The 13172-nt window shown below is 41.4% G+C and overlaps 1 protein-coding gene across 15 annotated transcripts in view; it reads right to left on the bottom strand.

Moving 5' to 3' along the window:
- Dennd1a (DENN domain containing 1A) overlaps nucleotides 1–13172 on the bottom strand; it is a 477089-nt gene that overhangs the window by 207023 nt on the left and 256894 nt on the right. The gene's annotated exons all lie outside the window — the stretch shown is intronic.

Raw genomic sequence — 13172 nt, forward strand, 5'->3', positions numbered from 1 at the left:
GGATGCAACCGTGCGTACCCAGCTACTAAGTGACAATAGCCAACAACGCATATTTCTGCCTTTTTCCTGATTTTTTTTCCTTTCTTTTTTTGGCTTCTAGGAAACCTGTCACCACAAGGCCTTTGCTTTGTTTTGGAAACTGGTAATTGGCCTTTGCTGACAGAAGGACATTTATGTGGTGAAAAGAGGGATGTGCCGGACCCAGTTAAAAGAATCCCAGAGGTTAGTATAATACAACCAGCTTTAAACTGGCTATATTACTGATGCTTCACAGTTGTAAAAGCTGTGTACTAAATCTAGGGTTATGCTATGCCCCTCACCCATTCTTCTCTCCAGACCTCATTATTTAAATCAGGTACATGTAGGGAGTAGATTCAGGGAGTGTGGAGAACTCTTTGTAGGCACTGAGGTCCAATCACCCATTCCAGTCTATTCTGTAGGTTCTCTGATGGAGGTACCTGCCATATAGATACACATTGTCATGGCTAGTCATTCTAGGGTTTAGAAGAATGAACACAGTTGGTGGTGTGAAATAAAGAATGAATCACTTTTACTCTGATGCTACCAGCAAGTCAGACTACAACGGCCTTGAGCACCACTTTTGCTTATCTTCAATCAGCTGCCAGGGCATTCTTGCTCATGTTCAGGCCCAATCACATCACTTCCTGCTCACAAGTCTTTAGGACACTGCTGGAATGGAATGCCTGTGCCAGCCACAGATAAACCCACAAGCTTTTAAGGTGCTCCATCATTTCATTAGAGATTTTCTAAGGCCAAGTCTCGACAATATGGGTAAGACACATTCAGTCATTTGATTAAGAAAACAAACAAACCAAGCAGGGAGCTGTTTGGCTCTTTTCCAAAATATGACGCCCATTTTGTACACTGTTAGAACAGTGGCTAAGCTAACTGCAATGCAGTCTCTGTATATCTACACTGACCCAGAAATGATGTACAGGGTTCTACATGGTATCACCAGCCACATATAGGAGTCTGAAGGACTATACTCATTCCCTAGAGAATAAAATATTAATGTAATAAAATATACAATAAGGAGTATAGTCAACAAAGGGGTATGTGAATATTTAATTGAAGTGTAAGCTGAGGAAATGATTCTATCAAATATCTCACTTGGTGGGAGAATAGAAAGATCGTATGTGTAAAATTTGCCCAAAGTCATTAGTCACAATGAATATTCATCAGAAGCCAATTATCAATCCCATTTAATGACACCCCAAAAGATTTTGCCCTGAAGCAGCTGAATAGTCTAAGGCTCCAGACAAAACTAGACAAATTATACAGCCAACAGCTAGTCTAGCCAGGACACAGGCTGTAAAGTAAACCGCTGGTGGGTGGTGGCGGCACTTTGGCAAATTCTGTCCTCAATAAAAGGTGCACAAGGTCAGCTATATCGTAGAGCTTTATACAAGGCTCCAATAGTTTCCTGTGAGGCTGGGAAAAGGAGAAACAACAACATGGGTAGGACACGAACGGGGAATGCCCAATGATATAGGTGAAGGAAATCAAGAGATGCCATTCCTACTCTTTTTTGTTCTCAGTTTAAGGTATTTCTCAGAGATAGCAGATAGAATAATGGTTAAATCATAAGATTCTAATGTTTCATCTGATTCCATAATATAGGATTAAAAATAAGACCTCATTCTAAAAGAAAAATCCCTGTAATACATGCAGCAAGCACTATATTAGGGAGGAGGCCCATGGGAAGCCTTGTTTTAGAGGTATGCTCATGTGGGTACCCAGACACACTGTCTACCGTACTTCAGACAGGGAAACAGTCTCAGAGGTGAAATAACTTGCCCAAGGCCACATCATGACAAAATGACAGAACTGGGACTCTAATACAGGTCCTGTCAGATGATAATGGCCCCTATTTCCACAACACATAAATTAAATTAGAAAGCATTTTTGTGCCTACCTGGTGCCATCACTGTATGGAGGATTCCAAAATGCATGAATATTGTCCCTATGAGCACTGCCTAATTATGTAAACACTCATGTACCTCAATGCTAAGTGACCAAATATCTAGGACAGAGTACCAGTAACAGGAAGTAACCATTCTTCTTCTTTTATTTAATGAGAAAAAGAACAGACAAACTTTATTAAATGCCTAAGGCATGGGAGTATTAGACTAGAAAAATAATCATTTGAAAACCACACATCTGATCACTTCCTGGGGATTAGTCAATTAGCTAAGGTGTCATAGTGACTTTAATCCTCAGGGAATTCTAGGCAAGAAAGTAATGACTACTAGTTGTAGAAAGGTTTACATGCTGGCCTGGACATAACAATCAGAAAGTCTTGTTTTCTGCCAGGTTTCTTCTCATGTACTTAAAAGGAAGTTATCCACTGTCTTTTTCAACTGAGCAAACTATTACCATTCCTGGGTCTTAATTTCTTCTACATGCAAAGTTAGAGGCTGACCTGCAAGATCCCTGTGCCCTTGCAGCTTTGACTCTAGACGAACACCATCCTTTGACATGAAGGATGCCCTTCTTCTATTTCTCTTTACCTTCTGCAGCTGTACTGGCCAAGCAGAAATCAGCCCAGGTCTATTTTCAAAGTCTGTTTCTTACCTTTGCTCCCGCAATGATCCCATCCCCCCAAACTCCTAAACTACTAAGTGTCGCCTTTTCCTCTGCTGGAGAGCACAGCCTTTCTCTATGCCTACTCCATCTCCCCTCAACATGCGGAAGAGCTCAGAGGACAATGACGGGAGGAGACCCGGGGCATGGCTCCAGCTGCAGTTCCACAAGGACAGGGACTATATTCAAAGTGCTTCCTTATTTCCTGCGTTGCCTGACACCAGGCAGGTGCTGGGTCAAGTGTTTGAGGAACATGAGACTGCCCCAGCTTAACGTCAAGAGTAATGGTAGGCAAGGTCACCCAGCATTCCGGCAAACTGCAGTCACTTAATAGATCACCACCGGAAACTGCACATTTTTGAGAAAGTATTGTGACTCCAGGATCTAAAGGCTGGCATGGGGGATCGGATGGTTGCAGTCATTCTTCACATCCTTGAGCTGAGAATGTTAAACAATCAGACTGACACCTGCTTCACAGGGTTACAGACATCTGGATTTCCCCTCTGTGTTTAAACAAAAACAAACTGATGAAATAAAGAACAGAGAAGAGCTGTAGATTTGTAACTTTAAAGTCCATGAATTTCAACAAGAATCATCTATGGCTTAGAGAATGTTATGTCTTGGGGAACTTATTAGCATTCTCAGCTTGAGAACTAGTTCTTTACTTATAATCTTAGTGACTATCAGGAAATAAGTGATGCTGTGACTCATACTGTGCTGTGATTTTTGCTTTTAATTATAAATTATTTTCAAGTGGGGAAATCCACTGTAGAATCAGCAAAAAGTTTTCAGGTACTCTGTGAGTAAAACTCATTGTAAAGAAAAACTCTTAAATTATAAGTGGTTTGACTATGTTCCAACTATACTGACTATATTAGGGGTAAAGCTGGCTTTTAAAGTCAATCAGCTTTCCACTGGTTTAGACAGAAGCCTAAGCCTAATGTGTGAAGAGAAGAGCAAAGAATGTCCCTCTTAGAAGATAACACACAGTGCTCCTCTTAAGAGGATAAGGGGAGTACCCTTTCTTCAAGTAGTTTCTCTTGTAGTTGGTGGAACTCAGCTTAGCTCTCCTCCTCTATTATCTTTAGGGGAAGAAAAACCAAAGCCAAACAAATTCCAATGTAGTCATGTAGAGTCAGGTCTCTAAGAACTCCATGATCCAGTTGAGAAGCAGCTTCCTCAGGTATCTCACTCAATTCCTTCTCTTTCCATTTTCTTTTTACAGCTACCTCCTAGCTAGAGTAATTAGAGCAAGTTATTAATCAGAGTAAAACGCTTTCCTGCCAAGATTTGACACTTCAAAACATCAAAGCAAATAAAACTGCCAGAGAAAAGTGTTAGCTACCTAAGATGAGGCAAAAGCTACAGCAAGGTAAGCTACATCGGGAAGAAGCCACCACAAGAGAGGAAAGCACTTCTTTTCATCTTTAAGGTGAAAAGAAAAAGGGAAGGTTGCATGATTAATAAAAAGCCATGTAAAGACAGACAGCAACTGTGTGGCTGCACCTCTATTCTATGCCTGTGATAGCCATTGCTGAACAAGAAGATGGCCTCAGGATCCTTCTAACGTGCATTTGTCATCAGTGGATCAAAGCTGGCACTCAGAGAGAAATCAGTCGGCCACCTCATTAAGTCTGAGTAGATTTGTATCTACTTTCAAATCTCCTAATATTATAGTTTATGTTTAACTAATGGATTTATATCATTAGTTTTAATGAAGAATGATGCTTCCTTCCCACCCCCAAAGAAACCTAGTAAGCCAGGGGTGGTGGTACATACCTTCAGTCCAAGGACTCAGGAGGCAGAGCTTTTTTAATTTTATTTTATTTATTGTTTGAGGCCAGACTGGTCCACAGAATGAGTGCCAGGACAGCCAAAGCTATATAGAGAGACTGTCTTGAAAAACAAATAAACAAACAAATGAAACTTGACATAACTAAATTGGGAGTCATGAACAGTACCAATGGGGAAAGAAAGGAGGAAGGAACTGGGTGGTGAGTTCCTAACCTTGCATGAGTAGATGAAAAGCCTCCCTTATGGAGCAAATCCTAAATCCAACCATAGGAAGAGAGAGCAAACTCAGAAAGACTAAAGCCCAGACCAGCCATTGGCATGATCGTCTTTACATGGGATTAATGTCTCCATTCTGCAGGTAAGGAAGTTTGCCTATAGTCACACAGCTCAGGACTGACCTAGGATATGAACCCTTGGAAGCCAGGCTCCTGAGTCTGTGCTCTCTGCTCTCATGAAGCTGCCTCTGTGCTCTGATCTGTATTAATCGGACAATTACTGAGCATCCACTATGTGTACACTCCATGCCCTCAAGCAAGTTAAAATAGACAGAGAAAGATCAAAATGCAAACAATCAACTTCAACACAAAAGCATTATGAAAGAGGTGCTATAATAGAAGTTTAAGTATGTCAGCCTACACAGAAGGAATCTCTGATTCTGCCTGGGGCGAGCATCAGGCAGCAGAGACTGATGCCTCAGAGCTTTTAGAGCTGGGTGAATGAAGACTGAGAGGCTGCTTGTGTTCCTTCCTTCGGGAGGCCAGGTGAACACTGAGCCATGTGAGCACAGCAGCTCGTTGGGCCAAGCTCTGTTGAATGAGCTTGTAGACAGTGACTGAGTGACTAGTGAGACACGAGTGGAAATGCAAAACCTACACGTTGCTATGATTATTCTTGTGGTTTGAGGAGTTTACCATCACCACCATCAGTTATACACACAGAGTCTGCAAAACTCTCCAGGATCTCGACCACCTTCTTTGCTTCTGAAAGTCAGGTCAGGGGGTCACTGCATACAAAGATGGCATTCAGTGTCAAGTGGCATTCATGGAATGAGCAGTGCGTGGCCAGTGCTGGGTTATGGTTTTACCTCATCTGTGATCATGAACCCTTTACCACTGTTAGAGAAACAGCAGAGAGATGTCAGAGGTCAATTTGATCATGGTCACGTGGCTAGAAAATGGCTCATGGGAGAGAGGGCATGGCAGAGACAGGCAGAATCAGAACAGAATGACCCTGACTCAAAATCTAATTTTCTGTACTTCAACAGGACTGTCTGAGGCATCTAGCTAGGAGATTCAATACAGCCATCAAGCTAGCAGAAAAGCAACCCTGTGAATTTCTCTTTTGTTTATACAAATCTATGAGTGCATGGCCTAATCTCATAGCACACCAAAGTGACCATACTTGCCATCATCAAAACCATCAGAGAAAATTATAAATCCTAACACAGTACATACTGCTTCCCTGTTGCTTTCCTAATGAATGTCTTTGCAATGTCTGCCAAAGTGGTCCCCATTTACAGATTTTCAAACATATTAAGAGGGGAGTGATTTATTTTTATTTATTACAGTTTATTCACTTTATATCCCCCCTGTATGTAGCTCCCTCCCTCTTCCCCTCCCAATCCCACCCTTCTTCCCCTTCTCCACCCATATCCCTCCCAAGTCCATTGACAGGGGAGTTCCTCCTCTCCTTCCTTCTGATCTTAGTCTATCAGGTCTCATCAGGAGTGGCTGCATTGTCTTCCCCTGTGGCCTGGTAAAGCTGCTCCTCCCCCCCCTCAGGGGGAGGTGATCAAAGAGCAGGCCAATCAGTTCATGTCAGAGACAGTCCCTGTTCCCATGTACTATGGAACCCACTTGGACACTGAGCTGCCACGGGCTACATCTGTGCAGGGGTTCTAGGTTATCTCCATGAATGGTCCTTGGTTGGAGTTTCAGTCTCAGAAAAAACCCATGAGCCCAGATTTTTTGGTTCCGTTGCTCTCCTTGTGGAGCTCCTGTCCTCTCCAGGTCTTACTATCTCCCCCTTCTTTCATAAGATTCCCTGCACTCTGCCCAAAGTTTGACTGTAAGTCTCAGCATCTGTTCTGATACCCTGCAGGGTAGAGCCTTTCAGAGGCCCTCTGTGGTAGGCTCCTGTCCTGTTCCCTGTTTTCTCCCTCTTCTGATGTCCATCCTCTTTGCCTTTCTGAATGGGGATTGAGCATCTTAACCAGAGTCCTCCTTCTTGATTAGTTTCTTTAGGTGTATAGATTTTAGTATGTTTATCCTATATTATATATCTAATATCCACTTATGAGTGAGTATATACCCTGTGTGTCTTTCTCCTTCTGGGATACCTCACTCAGGATGATCTTTTCTAGTTTTCACCATTTGCCTGCAAATTTCATGATTTCCTTGTTTTTTTATTGCTGAGTAGTATTCCATTGTGTAGATATACCACAATTTCTGTATCCATTCCTCAGTTTGAGGGACATCTGGGTTGTTTCCAGTTTCTGGCTATTACAAATAAAGCTGCTATAAACATGGTTAAGCAAATATCCTTGTTGTATACTTGAGTATCTTTTGGAGATATGCCCAGGAGTGCTATAGCTGGATCTTGAGGAAGCTATTCCTAATTGTCAGGGAAAGCGCCAGATTGATTTCCAGAGTGGTTGTACAAGTTTACATTCCCACCAGCAATGGAGGAGGTTCCCCTTTCTCCACATCCTCTCCAGCATGTGTTGTCACTTGAGTTTTTGAGCTTAGCCATTCTGATGGGTGTAAGGTGAAATCTCAGGGTCGTTTTGATTTGCATTTCCCTGATGACTAAGGACGTTGAGCATTTCTTTAAGTGTTTCTCTGCCATTCAATAGAGGGAAGTGATTTTCATATTGCCCATTTACATTTCTAGGGTAAAGGTGTGATTTATGAGTCATAAATAATCCGTTACTGCTAAAACCCAAAGAACACCTAGAGCCGGGAGACATTTCAGTGGGTAAAAAGACTGTTTCATAAGCATGAGTACTTGAATTTAAATTCCTAGAACACATAAAAAAAGGTGGGTGTGGCAGTACATGCTTGTAACCCCGAGTTGAGGGCTGGAGACAGGAGGATCCTGGAAACTCACTGGCCAGCCAACCTAGTGCAAATAACTAGCTTCAGGCTGAATGATAAACTGCCTCTAAACAAACAAACAACAACAATAGTAATAATGCAGAGAAATGACAGAGGAAAGACATCCCAATGTTAGTCTCTAGTCTCCATATATATCTTACAGGTGAGGACAACACACACACACACACACACACACACACACACACACACGCACACACCAACAACAACAATATCCAAATTTATTGTGCAAATTGCTCCTATTGTTCAAATAATAAAATTTTAGGCATGTTTTAATGAAATGACTAAAAAGAACTATCATGCCTCTGGATCTATTATCACCCATGAGCCCTGAGTCACATGGTGGGTTGCCCTGGCCTTCACAGTGTTATGAGAAGCTGGATAGATTATGCTTTCTGATGCCCTTCTCTAGACCGGCCAAGGCCACAACCAAAACTCTTGAAAAAGTTCAAAGTACTAGCCTGTCTTCTAAACAAAATATACAGTCTTCGTTATACAGTTCTATGTGGAGATGAACCAGGGCTACACAACCAACAACACCAACAAATTAATATTGCTTCTGCCAGGGAAGAAGAGTGTGCTCCATCGTACCAAATGTGGCTGCTTACCAATCAACAGGGAAAAGACAAATCCTGGGCTCTATACTAGACCTTTTGAACCAGTGTTTGGAGATGCTGTCTATGAACCTACATTTTAGCACGTTTTCTGGGTGTTTCTAAGAGCATTTGGGAATTGCTAACAATCTGAACTCTCTGTCTAGTCCAAAGCAGGTGTTTGGTGTTTGTTCAAACTACAGAAGAAGCAGAGGAGGATGAAAATCAGTGAAGTTGTATCAAAGATCACCGATTCTACTGCTAACACACCGTATTATATTACACTCTCCTCAACATCAGAAGGTTCATTTTGCTCCAGTTACAGTTCAAGGTGAACAGGAGAAAACCAACTTAAACGTAATTAAATGAATACAGTTCAAAAAGCAGTTAATTATATTTATGTTAAAGAAAACCCACATAAATAAAACATAGCAATCTTTTCTCCTATTTCCTATCAGTGGAGGTTTCTTTCATTTATTTTTAACAGTTTTTCATATTCTCTAAGCCACAATAAAATTTTGTGTAATGGAGATTAGAGAGGCTAAGCCACTTTCGAGTTTGGCTGCCGAGTCTGTATTTCATGCCACTTCATTACATTTTGTTAAGGATTTCCCTCTTCACCAAAAGGATTAGTTTGCTTCTCACTTCTTTGAATACTCTTCTTAGGTTGTCAGTGTGACTAGGTTAATCTCAACCCCACCCCCCTCTCTCAACATATAAAAGATGAACAAACAAAATGTTCCATTTATTTCATTTTTTAAATAGAACACTAAATTTAGTCTTAGACTTCACTGTTTGGGAAGTTTCCAGTTACAAGGTCTTGGCTTCCCTTGAGCACAGTTTGAAACAAAATAATGTAGTTTGTTCCTACGGCTGGAACATGCAGAGTGGAGTGTGCAGGCAAAGAGGCCCTGGCTCTCGTCCAATGTTTCAAACCTTCTTAAACTGCCACTCTCTTCTTTGCTTCAAGGGCTACAGATAAGCAAACAGGATTAGTTTGTTCTAGTGCAGAAGAACCAGGGAAGCTCTGAACATGCTGGTAAGATGCCCAGCCAGTGCTTGGGCTGACACGGCCATGGTAAGGAGGAGTTACTCCAAAAAGAAGTGAAAATTAACACAAATCTGAAAATCTGCCTCAGCTACAAACTGTCCTTTCTCAGGTCACCAGAGCAGATGGTGTGCTCAGACAATGGATTGCTGTCTGTGTGAGTGAGTGTGATGGGACAGGCAAGGTTGGGAAAGGATCCAGGACTTCTCTTGAACACTGAAACATCTACAAAGGCCAGGCTGGGGGTGCTGGCGAGAAGACACAATTATCACCTACCATTTGTCCAGGGCACTAATACAGAGGCTCTACCCGAGTCCTACAGTCTCAGGGAAAATGTGTGTTTCTCTAGCTTGGAAGAAACTGAGAAATGGTTTTATGTTAGTTGTTTTTTTTTTTTTCAATTTTTTTCTAAGCGACATATCATCAGAAAAATATTAGTCTTCATAGTTACAGGATCCATACAAATAATTATGCATAATGGTTTTGGGAGCAAAACCATTATTTAATTGAGCTTCCTTATTAAGTATTTGTTTAAACCCATCCTTTGGAGAGGCTAAATAAAATCCTTAGTAAAGTAGACATGCCTTTTTATCAATTTAACCAAAAAGTCTGGGGTTTTGAAAGTTCTTGTACCACTCCTAATTTATAAAGGGGACAGTTAGGGCCAAGAGAGAGAAAGGTGGAAGGGCAGCCCATGACTCCTGAAGCCACTGTGCTGGCTCAGGGTCCTGCCAGGGCTTTGATCAGGATAGCTGGGGAGACTGGGCTGAGGTGGAGTCTAACAATGCACTGACAGTGGTAAAGGAAGGAACCTTGGCAGAGAGAGGGAGGTGTGTATCACTGGTGCCCAGAGTGGCGCTGGGCACATGAAAGGATTGTTACTCATGAAACCTGAAGCGAAAAGCTTACTGTGTGCATGTGAAGGCAACACTAGGCATTCAGACCTACGGTTGGTGGAATCATGCCAAGAACGTTTCTGGATGTACAAGTGTCATGAGAAACTCATGACAAGTGGAGAGTTACCAAGAAGGCAGTATGAGGTAGCCAGAGGAGCCTGGAACCAAAAGAAGTGGGTTTTAATTTTATCTCTTCAGCTCATCTTGGACAGAACATTTTTGGTTGCTAATATTTTTATGTGCAAAAGGAGAATAAAACAACGTTGCTCCTGGGGTTGTCACAAAAACTAAAGAGAATATGATAATCATAGATGGAATAGACATACACACATGCAAATATGCCTGTGCATATATGAGCATGAATAAGAATTATGTTACATAGCACCTAACAGACACAGTACATGGCTCAGAAAGGTTAACTTGAAGAAGTGGTAGTAAACCAAGGACCTGCCTTGTTTAGTACTGAGTGTGGGTCTACGTAAAGGTGATTTAGACATTCATTTAGCAGATGCCATCTGTGACCTCTAGTAGTCCTGGAGCTACACAAAACCTCGAATTACTATGTAGTCTGGCCTTATTCTTCATCCAAATCAGCACTACCAGCTCAGCCAGTCACCCTATCCACCAGCTCTTATCATTTTGGCTTTTTGTAAGAGTTTTCTAATTTTCTTAGTGGGGTGGATGTGCCTAACATCTTTTCTCTGGTTCTAGTGGTGGCTCCTATACAAAAGAGTGCCCAAGCAATATAACCTGGTGGCAACGGTAAGAATTTTTAAAAGGCTGAGATTCCCCTGTATGCATAGTCCCTGGCTGTTTCTTCCTTTCTAGAAGATTCCTTCTACACAATGTCATGATCTGTTTTGTGACTCTCTCTCTTCCTTTCTCTCTGACTAGTACATTGACCCCAAGCAAGTCTTTTTTCCCACTTTCTAAAATGAACAGGCTGCTATATAAAGTACTTGTAGTGATCATAGTATTATAAGGTATTGTTTCTAAAATGTTTCTATCTTTGATATACTAGCTATCCGCAGTATTTCCAAAAAGCAATGAGTTTAACTTGGACATGAAAATACAGAAGAAAAATGGGGTCTTTGTGTTCCAAGAAATCAGAGAACAAGATTTAGCTAAGTCTTCCCTATTTATCATTTATAAAGGAAAACAATCAATAAACATTAACTGAGCAAAGAGAACAAAAACTTACATTTGTCTTATATAGAATATCACAACGTTATTGACCAGGAGACCCTGGGATACATATTATCTGACAGCGAACTAAGCAGCATTAGGTTTGTCTCCAGACACACAGTCTGTTTTACAGAAGTTGTTCTCTGGAGTGCTTGGTAGCCTTTATCTTTCAGATCCTCAATAGCTCTGAGGAGCACTCAGCTACATCTTATCAGGCAAACTAGAGAACATGTGGTTTGTTGAGGTACTATAGCCACATCAGGATCTTCTATCAGGGTCCTCAGGACACCTCAGGCTGAAACAGCCTTCACATCTGCCTCATCTATAGAATAAGTAAAAGCTGTGCTGGATGAAGTCAGAGGCAATAAGGAGAAGACCTCCAAATCCTGAATCTGGAGAGGACCAAAGGCTTGAACCCAACTTTTGTCTGCTCAGCTCCTTCAACCAAGTGCCTCTGGCTGGGAGCAGAACCCCATCTCCCTCAAAGAGGGTTGTTTCATCACCAATCACAGAGCCCAGTCAACTCTCTGTAAGCAAACAAAATCCCACAACCCTCCCCACAAAAAAACTAAAAATAATGCATACTTGAAACCTTAGCAACAGCCCACTTCGTGATTCTCCTTACCCTTAACTCAATCACACAACAAAGAATTAATCTTCTTGTTTAAATAATCACTTCTGACCTCTCATTAAAGTATTTATTGATGTATTATGAACATACACATACTGCATGGCAGACCATGTTCTAAGATGTTGCAAGTATTAACTTATTTTCATTTTACTAACATGAGGTCATCAGTGGCTCAATCAAAGCTGCATCAGTAAAATGACCAGGAGTGAGTGAAAGCAGAGGGACTAGACAGGAAACAGATTATTTTTGAGGAACTTTATTCTAAAGGGGAGAATCTGAAAGGGATAAAGGGAAGAACAGAAATGGGATAAATGGGATGAAGTGGATGTGATCACAGAAAGTTGTTCCTTGTAAACATTTATTTATGTTTGTATGCATGCGTGAATGTGGAGGTCAAAGGGCAAATTGCAGTAGTAGGTTCTTTCCTTCCACTACCACAATGTGGGTCTCAGAAACTGAACTCAGATTATCAGCCTTGACAGCAAATTCTTTACCTTCAGAGTCACCTCCCTGGCCCATGCTTTGTTGATAAGGCTTGGGAGTCTCTGTATAATGTTGGTGTGTACTTTGGAAAGCTCCAGCAGAAGAGGAGAAACAAAGACTGGGTAGACCTTGCTTCTGGCTAAGCTCTTGCTTCTCTACAGGAGCACTTCCTCTACGTGGCCTAGAGGCAGAATGAGGTAGTGAGAAGCACTTTCTCAACAAGGCGTTTCTCCAGTCAGGTCATGATCCCTTCCCCACTCCTTTCCACTCTCTCATTTGCTTTCTACACCCACACTTCTGGGTTGCTACTGGGCTTTATATAAAGAGTATGCTGTGAATAGGGTCTCTTTTACTCAAGGAAAGCAGAAGTTTTTGTTTGATGTTGACTATTGAAATGCAATGTGAGACAAAGTCATCTGGACACACAGAGTGACTGGTTATACTTCACTCACAAGGGTGTGCACAGTACAGACTGCAGACTTCAGGTGTTGACAGGTGTGGTGAGGCAGCCGCACCCTCTTCTGGCTTCTACTAGATAGATATAGAATTCTGGGTTAAGAGTTGGTGACATTGCTTCACTATCTTCTCATTTCCAGAGTTGTAAAGTCTTAACCACCATTGATTCTTAACTTTTGGTACAGGAACTATTTTGTCTCTGCCCCTTGGGCTTGGCATCTTTTTTTTTTTAATTGTTTCTTTTATATTTTAAATATTCTCATATTTTTAAATTTTTTTTTTATTTCTTTATAACTTATTCATTTTATATCCTGATTGTAGCCCTCTATCTTCTTTTTTTGTCAAAACTTTTTGAAATAGATCTACATA

Source organism: Meriones unguiculatus, chromosome 8 (assembly GCF_030254825.1).
Source record: "Meriones unguiculatus strain TT.TT164.6M chromosome 8, Bangor_MerUng_6.1, whole genome shotgun sequence".
Lineage (NCBI taxonomy): Eukaryota > Metazoa > Chordata > Mammalia > Rodentia > Muridae > Meriones > Meriones unguiculatus.